Source organism: Dipodomys spectabilis, unplaced genomic scaffold (genome assembly GCF_019054845.1).
Source record: "Dipodomys spectabilis isolate Male_0828 unplaced genomic scaffold, ASM1905484v1 ptg000285l, whole genome shotgun sequence".
NCBI classification, from domain to species: domain Eukaryota; kingdom Metazoa; phylum Chordata; class Mammalia; order Rodentia; family Heteromyidae; genus Dipodomys; species Dipodomys spectabilis.
The window spans coordinates 105,111-117,229 of NW_024870962.1; the positions used below are offsets into that span (position 1 = coordinate 105,111).

The 12,119-nt window shown below is 35.4% G+C and overlaps 1 pseudogene; it reads left to right on the forward strand.

The window, feature by feature from the left end:
- The first annotated feature begins 743 nt into the window (after nt 1-743).
- LOC122126573 lies at nt 744-840 on the forward strand (annotated as a pseudogene).
- Nucleotides 841-12,119: the final 11,279 nt, after the last annotated feature.

Here is a 12,119-nt window from a genome sequence, read left to right on the forward strand (position 1 = left end):
CACTTCTCCTGCAACTCTGAAAATATTTGGTTATAAAAAGGCAGTAGTGTAATTTCCTGCCTGGTTGGATCGTAGACAGGCCAGAACAAAAAGTAATCATGCATACGAACAATTTTTCCACCTTCTTGGCATTAGCTACTTTTGAAATGGAAGGTATAATAAACAATTATATTTTGATAAAATACCTTCTACTCTGAACAGTTCTATTTGAACTGTTCATCTCTCTATGATCGCTTGTAACCAAGATTAGTTTTGTTCTAGTAAGAAAATCTTTGCTGTCAGGGTAAGATATTCTAGTTGGTCTGTTCCCACATGGAAGAAGGGTAAAGGCTCAGGTAGACATTTGTTCCAGTAACACCTCATTTGGGAAATTGTCAGCTGAAGAAGTTTAGAAGTAGCTCTTAAGCAATGTTTACTTTGAATCCATTAGGTCCACAAGGCTAATTCAGTTGGATAAATAAGTACTTGAAAAAGCCATCACCTTTGGACCTATCTATAAATAATTAAGAGTACGATCAAATACCAAATAAAAAGACTTAATATAGTCATTGACAAAAAAATTTTGCAAATGTGAGCAATCGACTGATCAATATAATTTTTTTCCACTATTCACAGAATTTAAGGGAAATAAGATCAATAGCATTGTTAAGAACAATAAGGTTTCCTTCTTACAAGTAGGCACCCATAGATATAAGCCTGTATAAAGATTGCATCATTAACTACTTAAATTTAGAGGATATTACATGCTTCAGCAGCACGTATACTCAAATTACAATACAGAGATTAAAATGGCACTTGCACAAGGATAATATGAAAATTTGAGAAGTATTCCATATTTTTCATTCTTCAGATGCAAGAAATGAAAAACAGTTATTAAAAAGTTGATTACAAAATTGCAAGTGCAACAATACACGTAATTCATATTATTAAATTTAGTTTGACATCAGTGTATTAAATCTTCACCTCAGAAAGGCGTTTACATAGCATAAACTTTACAAAACTTTTCAAATTAGACAACACTGACATTTTATCCCAAAGAAAAATAATATTAAGACCTAGAAAAAAAGGAATCAAACTGTTCTATATGGAATGCAATCAGAAAGGACACATTAATGAACCTATATATTATATAATAATGTAGAATTCAAAGTATATCTAGGAGAAAATAAATTATGAACATTATGCAAACATAGAATATAGAATTTTTTAAAATATACTTTTTCAGACAATCATCAGAAATATTTTAGTTTCTGTACTACTCATTTCAACAGGTAAATTAAAATTATTTCTGATTAAAAAATCACAAACTCTGAAGAAATTATTATACATGTATACAAAAACTATTGAATACATTTTTACATCCAAGGCAGGAAATTCACTTGGAAGAATTCCACGGAATCCATGAATTTTTACAGTAAAATATTGGTGCTGCCGGGCACTGGTGGCTCATGCCTATAATCCTAGCTACACAGGTGACTGAGATCTGAGGATCATGGTTCAAAGCCAGCCTGGGAAGGAAAGTCTGTGGTACTCTTATCTCAAATAAACCACTAGAAAACTGGAAGTGGAGCTGTGTCTCGAGTGGTACAGCGCTCACCTTGAGCTGAAGAGCACAGGGATAGCTCCCAGGCACAGAGCTCAAGCCCCATGATTGACCAAAAAAAAAGATATTGCTCTTATTTGGATTGTGAAAATGTTTTGTAGGGACACAAAAGATGGACTTGCATTTTTGAAATTTAAGAACCTTAACCCGACCATTAGGACTTCGGTGAACAATTTGTACAGTCTTTCACAACTTCATAGAGGTAGTGATACATAATTATCCTTTTGGCAATATCAAATACAGTTTCTTCTATATTGTTCTTCAGGCCTGGTTTTATATAATGGTTCAACAGAAGGCTATCCAGCATATCTTTACTATCTCAATTCTCGAAAGCAAGATGTAAGGCTGTCAAAAGTCCTTTAGTTTGGGGAAGTGGAACTGTGGCTCAAGTGGTAGAGTGCTCCCCTTGAGCTGAAGAGCACAGAAACAGCACCCAAGCCCAAAGCTCAAGCCCCATGTACGACCAAAAAATAACACCACCACAACAAAAATCAAACAAACAAAAATATTTGGGCTGGGAAGGTGGTTCAGTGGTAGACGCTTGCCTTGCATGCATGAGGACCTAGGTTCGATTCCTCAGCACCGCATAAGCAGAAAAAAAGCCGGAAGTGATGCTGTGGCTCAAGTGGTAGAGCGCTAGCCTTGAGCTGAAATGCTGAGGGACAGCGTCCAGGCCCAGGGTTCAGGCCCCACGACCAGACCAAAAAAAAAATTTTAAAAAAAGAGTCCATTAGTTTGGGCATTGGTATCTGTATCATGATGAAGTAAGAAAGAAGCCACTCTGGTATTATTCCACGTATATGCACTGTGCAGGGGTGTGCAGTCATCTACAGTTATTGCATGTGCCGCTTGAGACACCAACTCACTGACAATGTCTAAGTGTCCACTGTAGGCTTCTCGAAGAGGAGTATACTCATCATCATCCCTACTATTCACATGAGTGGCCTATTGGGAAAGAAGTCTCCGCACTGTAATAAGCTGAATATTTTCGGCAGCCCAATGAAGAAAATTGCTTGGATCCTTCTCCAATTTTTTTTTCCTGCAATTGATACCATTCCTTACTTTTTCATCTTGTTCCCCATATTCCTAAGAATTGCCTAACCAGAGGCTTTGAGTGCCAATGGGAATGAGGTGTCCATGTATTTCCCTAATAGTTCACATTGGTTGAACTGGGAAGAAATATCTGGTGAATTTTCTGCAACTGTTTATTCACATGATTAATTTTCTCTTTTTCCAATTTTACTATTCGAAATTATTCTAACTGGAGAGTAGGGAATTGATGGAGAGCAGAGGAAAGATGTTCCTCCGTATTCAAACATACACACTGAAAATGAGGACCAGTGATGTCTTCATGTGGAGCTTATTCTAGGCATGAGAAAATAGGAAATAATGCCTTCTATATAAATGATTTGGGAAATGGCAGAGCAAAAAGTGAAATGATGCAACCAAAAATATAAAAGCAAAATAAATGAGGATAATTATGGAGCAGTCATATTATGAGAACCATGAAAGGTAGAGAGAAAGAAAGAGACAGATGTGTAATGACCTAGCTAGCCACAAAATCCATGCCTCTGATCAATTTGTAGAACAGACAAAATTTTATTTTTAAAAGAGATGGAAATAGAATTTATGTATTTACTTGAAATTAGTAAATACATTTTTAGTAGCCTATGTAAAGAGACATAACTTTACCAAATTACAGACAATAAAATAAATCATGGATAATTCTAGTAACAGATCTGACTGAAATCAGTTGAATCATACTTTTCTTGTACAATGAAGGAATAAGAAAGTAAAGCAGCTAGAGAAGGCAGGGAGATTGTATCTGTGACAAAACTTTCTGGAAATTGGTATTGAGGATTTCTTACTGGTGATCCACTTGAACTGGAAGCATGATTCTGAAGTATTGCTTGCTGATTCTGAACTATTGATTTGATCATTATATTCTCCAAGAAGAAAATGAGAATTGATAGTGGAGGACTACTAATACATTTTGACCTTCTCACTAAGCACTTTCAATCATCAAAATCACATGAAGACAATAGACAGTCCTACTTTTTAGATGAAAGCAAGTGTCTTATAAAAAGAAGGAATGTATGTAGTCATGCAAAACACTTCTATTTTACCAATGCCTCATACATTTTTCTAATGTTAGGTACCAATAAATAATGGATCTATTAGAAAGCTCTTAAGACTCAAATGTTCAATAGTGAGTTCTCTTACACTATATCATGGTATTTTTTGTGTATGGTTTTAAGAATAAATTTACATTACTAACATGAATTTCTGACAAGACAGTATCATCACTGTACATCTTGCTTCTATACTCTCATTTTAAAATTACCATCTAAGTATGTACATTAGATAACTATAGAGGAAAAAGTAGAAGCCACACTGATTGCTTAGGTCTTTAGTAGTAGTTAATCAGAAAGATGAAATCTGAGTATTGTGGTTTAAAAGCAGACCAAGAAAAAAAAGTCCATTAGATTTTGATTTGAAAGTAACCAGCAAAAGCTAGAAATGGAGCTGTTGTACAAGCAGTAAAATGCTAGCCTTGAGATAACTGAAACAAAAAAATAAATTTTGGGACAAAGCCAGGCCCTGAGTTCAAGCCCTAGTATTAGCACCAAACAAATAAATTAATTAATAAGGTAATTAATTAATTAAAAATAAATTAAGTGGTCACATGTGGAGAGGCAGGTAAAATGTAACATGCGTGGTAATGGTTTATGTATTATTTTGTAATAAGGCATATTATCATTTGTGCTAATCACTAATATTTTATTTGGACTTTTTTGTACAAAAAACTCTGAATTTAGCATGCATGTATATGTGTGTGTACATGTGCGAACATGTATGTATGTGTATATGTGTGAGTGTGCTGTTGCAATGTTGCTTGCCAATGTGGACAGGGTGAGGCTGAAAAAGCTAAGTGTGTTGCAATGTTTTTATTTATCAGTGTTCTGTCATGTCATTTCAGTGGAACCACCCTTTGTACATATTATTTGTCTAATAATAACATCATAATCAAAGCATTTACAATATTAAGTTAGAAAAAGAGACCGCTTTCAGATTGTATTGTATGTTAGATAAGAAGATACAGACATAATTAGTTAGTAAGTTATTGCTATAAGATGATTGTCAGTACAAAATACGTATTTGACCTCTTAAATTGGTTATACTTTTAAGATACACTCATGGAGTGATTTGGACCAACTTGACCAAACAGGTATTATTCTCTGGTGATTCCTGTGAAACACAAGTTGGATAAACTCTTTCCGGATTTCTGTTGAAAATCACTTTCTTTGCAAGATTATATTTATTCTCACTAAGAGATAATCCAACCCATATTATGTTTGACTATCCCATCTTATTCATTGAAAATAAGTATTGTGGATATGCTTGTTAGATATTCCTTTCAAAAACGAACAAACAAAAAGCAAGTGTCATGTCCAGATTGTGGATGCATTTGAAGGTGTTTTGTACATGCACAGGTATCTTTACTAATGGCTCTTTTGTGGGAGTAACTATGGCAACTTTAACAAATAAGGCTTTTTGAATATCTGTTCCAATATACATAACATCCCAGAGCAAGTCTTGCAATTTCTGAAAATCCTTTGAATATTTTAGTATTTTTTCATGTCATTGACTGTAGAGCTAAAATTTCTGAAATAAATATTGTTAAGATCTGAAAATGTAAGTGGGTTCATATGCTTTTTTATGCTTCATTTTATGGAAACCCAGTTTTTATGAAAGTAAATGGAACAGAATAAAAGAATGTAAGTGAATTGGGTAAGCTAATTATTAGTATAATTTTGTTTTGAATTAATAGTCCATTGAATGTAGATGATGCAGTTAAATTATTTCTTCTCTACTTCAGTTAGTTTTAGAATCTTTATAGTTACGAGAGAACTTTTAGTATAAACAAAGGTTTTTTAAAATGATTAGGGTTAACCTTGTGTTTTTTGTCCTACTTCCAAGAAAATGAGTTATTTTTAAGTGTTAATAGTTTATCATTATCATTATCATAGGGAATCATTATCCTTTTCATAGGGACTTAAAAATGCAGTAGTATTGATTTCTTTTTAAACCAATTTTATTCACAAGTTGGAGAGTCTTTGATTCAAAATTAGGTCTTGGTGTATATGATTTTTAACCTCTCGTTCCTAACATTAATGATAGGTAAGACTGCATTTTTGGGTATATGAAAGGTAAAATATGTATCTGGGGTCAAATGTGATTTTTATATCAGTCTTTCTTTAATAACATTTTAAAGTAGTATATTTCTCTCAAAATGTTGGGTATAAAAAGCAATCAAAATACTTCTAATGGTAAAAAATTTAGGTGAACTACAGTGTGGAAACAATTGCTCCAAAAGACCTGCAATCTATTTCCATCAGAAATTGGGCAGGTCATTCTTTCAGTAAGACTGTGTTAACCAGATATGGGGTCCCCAGGCAGTGCAGTGTTGAGTGAAGGGATAAAATATGATTTCTACTATTTTGAGCTAGAAATCAAGAATGTTGTAGTTTAGCAGTTTCTTTCACCAGGGAGGTATAAATTGATTATGAACTTGGAGTTTTCGTATTACAGTTACTTCTTATTTTCTTTTTTTGTTGTTGTTGGTCATGAGGCTTTAACTCTGGGCTTGGGTGCTGTCCCTGTGCTCTTCCACTCAAGGCGAGCGCTCTACCACTTGTACCACAGTGCCACTTCCAGTTTATTAGTGGTTTATTAGAGACAAGAGACTCACAGTCTGTCCTGCCCGAGCTGGCTTTGAACCACAGTCCTCAGATCTCAGCCTCCTGAGTAGCTAGCATTATAGGTGTGAGCCACCGGTGTACAACTTAGTTACCTATTTTCTAACAAAGATAAAGTGAAATATTATTACAGTGTGCACAATAATTTTGGGAATTTTCCTAGAATTAGTAGACTGAGTGCTGGTATTTAGTTATAAAATAGAATGAGGTTAGTTCATATGGTGGGAATGGAACGAAGGCTAACACTTACCATGTGTACAATGTTGTACTAGTAATTCCAACTCTGAAGACTTAAATATCATCATCTTAGAATTAAAAATAGAAGTAGTTCCACTTTATGGGATTATTGCAAGGATTAAATTAGGTACCAAAGGTAAAGTACTTGGAAAAATAATCAGAGTTTGATACTTTCTACCTGTTATTTTATCATGTGATATATTCTAATATTTTTACTGTGATTTTTATATTGTCTATTTAGGATATGCAAAGTGATGTATTGATATACATTGCGTTGTTCAATTTTTTGACATTATGAGGAAAATACCTGAAAAGAAAATTTCTGAGAAGAAAATTATCATATTGACTCATGGTTTATGATCAGATGTCTCCATTGTTTTTAATTATATTTTTATTAAATAGTTGTACAAAGGGATTTCCATTCAACGAATCAGTTTATAAGTACAATGGATCTTTACACAACTTTCTCACATCCTTCCAAACCTCAACCCACTTTCGTTTTTTCTAGTTTCATACTATCTGCATTGAATATTATGGCTTCACTCTCTACTTCCATAAGTCTCTTTATTTCTTCCCTTTGACTTCCCTTCACATTTTCCAAGTGGTTGTCTCCTGGTATTCATTTTGTTGGATTAAAAGTTCAATTTTATAAGAAATTACACCTGTTATGTACTCCTCTACAAATAGCATGCTTTGATTAATACTGTTGTTTAACTTGCATAAAATTCTGACTTCTAAATATGCGACCTTTTTGTGTCTGGCTGTGACTTCGTTTACTTAACATAATTTTAGATCTATCCATTTCTTTGCAAATGTTGTAACAGTCTTTACAATGGATGGGTGCAATCCAATTGTGTATATGTGCAACACTTTCTCCAACCATCCCTCTGCTAAAGTGCGTCTGGGCTGTTTCCATAAATTCTCTACGGTGAATAGTACAGTAGTGAACATGATTCTGAGAGTGATTTTACTCTAACGTTTTAGAAGAATTCATCACTATTTTTCTGGGAGCAATCCTCTAGCTATTTGCCAGAATTAGCACATCCCTTCCTTCATCTCCATCACAATGTTTTTCAGGTCCTCAAAAACACACTACCCCCTACAGGTCTCAATCTGCTAAAACCACACTGTGCCCATATTCTTTTGTTGTTGTTGTTTTTCTCTGTCCGGTCGAGGGGCCTGAACTCTGGGCCCCTCTGGCGCTGTCCCTCAGCTTTTCTGCTCAAGGGTAGCAATCTAATACAGCGTCATTTCTGGCTTTCTTCTTTTTGCTTATGTGGTGCTGAGGTATCAAACCCAGGGCCTCATGCATGTGAGGCAAGAGCTCTACCACTAAGCCACTTTCGCAGCTCCGATGTGCCCATATTCTTTTAATATATTTTTTTCATAATTTTACACATAATTTAGTGAGAACCTTCTATGTACTTTTCTAATGTGGGAATGAGGTATATGACAATAGAGTAAAACTAAGAGATATGGAATTTAATTAGCTATTATCATATTTAAAATAATTTTCAGCTCTAACCCATAGCCACACTTAACTATTATTTTAATCTTTATTTGATTACTTCACCTATCCCCTAAATTATAACATGTGATTTAAATACGAAGACAAAAAAGTGTGGTTTGACTTTGACACTCATGTGTGAGGATGCACAATATGGGCAACTAAAGGGATTGGAATTAATAGTCATTATCCATTTTGTTAAATGGTTTTCTCAAACCGATTCTCACAATTCATATTTCATTCAACAACAAGAAACATGACAATTCCCTTTGCTTTGCTCCTCATTAAACTTGTTTCCATGTTATTTTATTATGAAGGATGATTTCATAAATTTACTATAGATACAAAAATATGTTAAAATATTTCTATATGTATGCATTGATATAAATATACACATATATATTATAAAGGTTATAATGATAAATTATAACTTCTGTAACTGTACAATTTACTAAATTACTAAAAACATGGACGACTCAGGCCTGGAATCCTGGTTACTCAGGAGGCTGAGATCTGACAATCATGGTTTGAAACCATCCTGGTCAGGAAAGTCCATGAGCCTCTTATCTCCAAACAACCAACAGAAAATCAGAATTGGAACTGTGGCTCAAAGTAGTAGAGTGATAGCCTTGAGAGAAAAGACTCAGAGATATCACCCAGGCTCTTAGTACAAGAACTAAAATCTACCCCCAAAAGTATTTAATTTACACCTGTGTAAATAGAGTATTACCTTCACCCAAATGCACATCCATGCTCATTTGCAAGGTAACTCTGTTATGTCTGGAGTACCTCATAATATTATCACTTATGTAGAAAGTATTGCAATATGGGTAAACTCTATCTCTCTCATGGATTTTTCTCCACTCAAATATTCAAATCTTGCAATTATTCCCATTATACAAAGTCATAGCTTTTTTTCTTTAATACCCATAATATTGGAATTTGAATTGAGTGTCTTGTGTCTCCTAAATGGATGTTCTTACCACTTTGGCATGGCTCCAGCCCTAAATTGTCCTGATTAACTTTCAGATAGAATCTTGCTTCCTACTTGTGTATGATCGTGGGCTCAGTCTACTTCATGTTATTCTTCCTGGAATTTAGAATAACAAGTGCCTGCATTAAGTACAGATCTTTCTGTCCAGTCTGAGCTTTAACCACTATCCTCACAATAGTACACTCCCATGTAGTCAGGATTTTCATAAGCTTATCATAGCTATTTTTAAAAAAATCTTTGCATGTCCTGCAGGTTCTTGAGTACTGAGTTAATTTGTGTTTTCTTGGGTTGTTTTGGTTCTTTTGAATGAATGTGTTGAGTTGTTCCTCATTTTTCCTTTTGTTTCTTTCACTCAAGTTCTTACCTATAGTGCTGAGAAACCAATATTTCTTTCTCAAGATAGTAAAGGTGAACATTATTTATTCCAAAACAATTCCAGTAATATTTAAACACCTTCAGAAATTTCGAGAAGATGGCGGAGGAGAATCTGGTGGCTAAACAAGCTCTCACATAGAAAGCAGTTCTAGTGTTCCAGTGAACAGTCCTAGGCACACCAAGTGTGCCATCACAGTACAGAGAGTTTGGGCAGAGAGGGAAAATCCAGGTAAGGAGACAGATCTGAGCATTTTCCAGCAGCCATGGCTGAGGTTGCTGTGCCGGCTGTGGTGGCATCCATAGCTGCCATAACTACAACCCAGAGAGTCTGGGACAAATGTGTCAGATGCAGCGGGCGAGCAGATTTTACTCAACACCAGCAAGAACTGACAAGTAGCAGATATCATCATCCTGCAGATAGCAGACCAGAGGCTACCCAGGAACCAACACTCCAGCGTGAGTACAAAACTGACATCTTCACTCCTTCTCAAAGGGAGCAGAGGAGGGAAGGCCAACCCACCTTCCAACACCGGAGATATCCATCTTTGATGTAGACAAAGGCCTGGCTAAGCAGCTAGATCCAACTCAGTTCTTTGATGAAAACAAAAGAGTCTTTTAGCGAGTCACAAGTACCTACCCTGATCTGCCATTCTCAACTCCACCCATGGGAAAGTCACCACAAAGAGGCAGAGAAAGCTACACCCACTAAAGAGTAGCTTTCTTCACTGAGTAAACAGAGCCAGCGGCTGACCCTCCCTACAGCAGCACTGACAATCAATTGAAACTCAGTAAACATAAACCCTGAGCATTGCTCCAGGCTGGGCTCTGTGAATGTCCCAGAAGCTAGCCCCAAAGGGAAAAGCTACTGTTTGCTGAAAGGCCTCAACTTTACCCAGAACCCAGCCTTGTCACAGCAACTCCAAACTAGAGGAAACAGCCACCTCCCTCTTTTGTGATACTCAAAGCAGATCTCCCTCACACTGAACTAGCCTGGGAGGGGATCACAAACTTCTGGGTAAACCAACAGAATTTTTTCTGCCTGCCCAAACAAATTGAATTAAGAAACCAATCAAGCCACAGAAAACCAAACACCACAAACAAACCAGAGACTCCACTGAGAGACTGGTTACTGACACAAGGGAGATACAGGATCATCCCATCAACCCCCCAAAAACAAAATCAAAGAAGTCTTTTTTTGTATCTTTTTTAAATTTTTACTTTTTAATTATAAAAATTGTTTTTATTAATATTTGTTCCTCTGATAACTTTTATTTTAGGTGTATATGTGTGTATGTGCGCTTTTTTTAAAAAAAAAAATGTCTACTGACCTGTTGGTCTTTTTTGTTCTTTCTTTCTCATTCGTTTTACTTTTTCATCTGTAGTTCTTTTTGCATGAATTATTTGTTGTTCTGTTCACCTCCTATATACCTGTCATTGATTATAAGACCTTATCCCCCATTGTGTACATTCTTAATCCAAAAATGTATTACTCAATTCAAAACCTCTTAGGATTAAATTCCTTAATAGCAGTATTATCTATTTATACCTATAAATTATTTGAAGTATTTTTATTTTTTTGTTTTTCAGGTCTCCTTTCTATCCCTCCCTTCCTCTCATCCTATCCCCATTCATCTCTCAATTTTACTTCTTTAAATTTTCATTACTTTTAAGAGTTTCACTTTTAAAATTTAAATATTTGTCTTTCCATTTTTTTCTTGTCTCTTTTTTTAAATTTTTTTCTTCTCTCTTTCCTATCATCCTTTCCAATCCATTTCCCTCTGTGAGATTAGGACTTGGTTAATTTCACTCTCCTTTTACCTTTCCAAATCTCTCTAACCTTATTTTCCCCACCTTTCTCCTTAAACATAATAATTTATGGTTTGTCAAATTCTTCTTTGGTATTCTTAGCCCATTAACACATAGTTATTTAATGTTGAACAGACTGTATCTGTTGAACTAGATTGTATCTTCAGACATTTGACTATGCAATTACAGGACTTTGGTTGATGCTTGCCTTAAAATGGTGTTCTAGCACAAAACTGGCATTACTTTCATTCCAAATGGGCAGAACAAGCAAGAAAAACACAAGGAAAATGGCAAGTCCAGGTATCTCAATTCCCACTCAAGATAATCAGGTGACAAACCAGATAATGAATAATCCAGACGAGAGTTCCCAAAAACCTCTACAAACACTACTGGTAAACACGTTGAATGAAGATTGAAACCCTGCAAAAGACTCAGTGTGAGCGTGATAGGGAGAGATAGGAGGCAAACCAAAGATCAAAACAGGAAGCTCATGGGCTTGAGAAAGCTACTCAAAGATTGATACTGGAATTGCGTGAGCAGGTTGAGAATACTCAAAGAGAAATAAAGGAATTGTGTGAGCAGGCTGAGATCAGTCAAAAAGAACTACAGAAGTTGCATGAACGTGAGAAATCTAATCAAAGAATAACACAAGAATTGCAAGAGCGTGATGAGCATAGACAAAGATCAATAGAGCCATTCATGGAATCCATAAACAGACACCTGAAGGAGTCAGGGAGACCACAAAGGGAATGCTGAATGGAGCCCAACAGAAGGAATGGGAGCCCAAGGAAACCATAACCAATCAGCAAAGTGATTTGAGAATAAACAATGAAAACC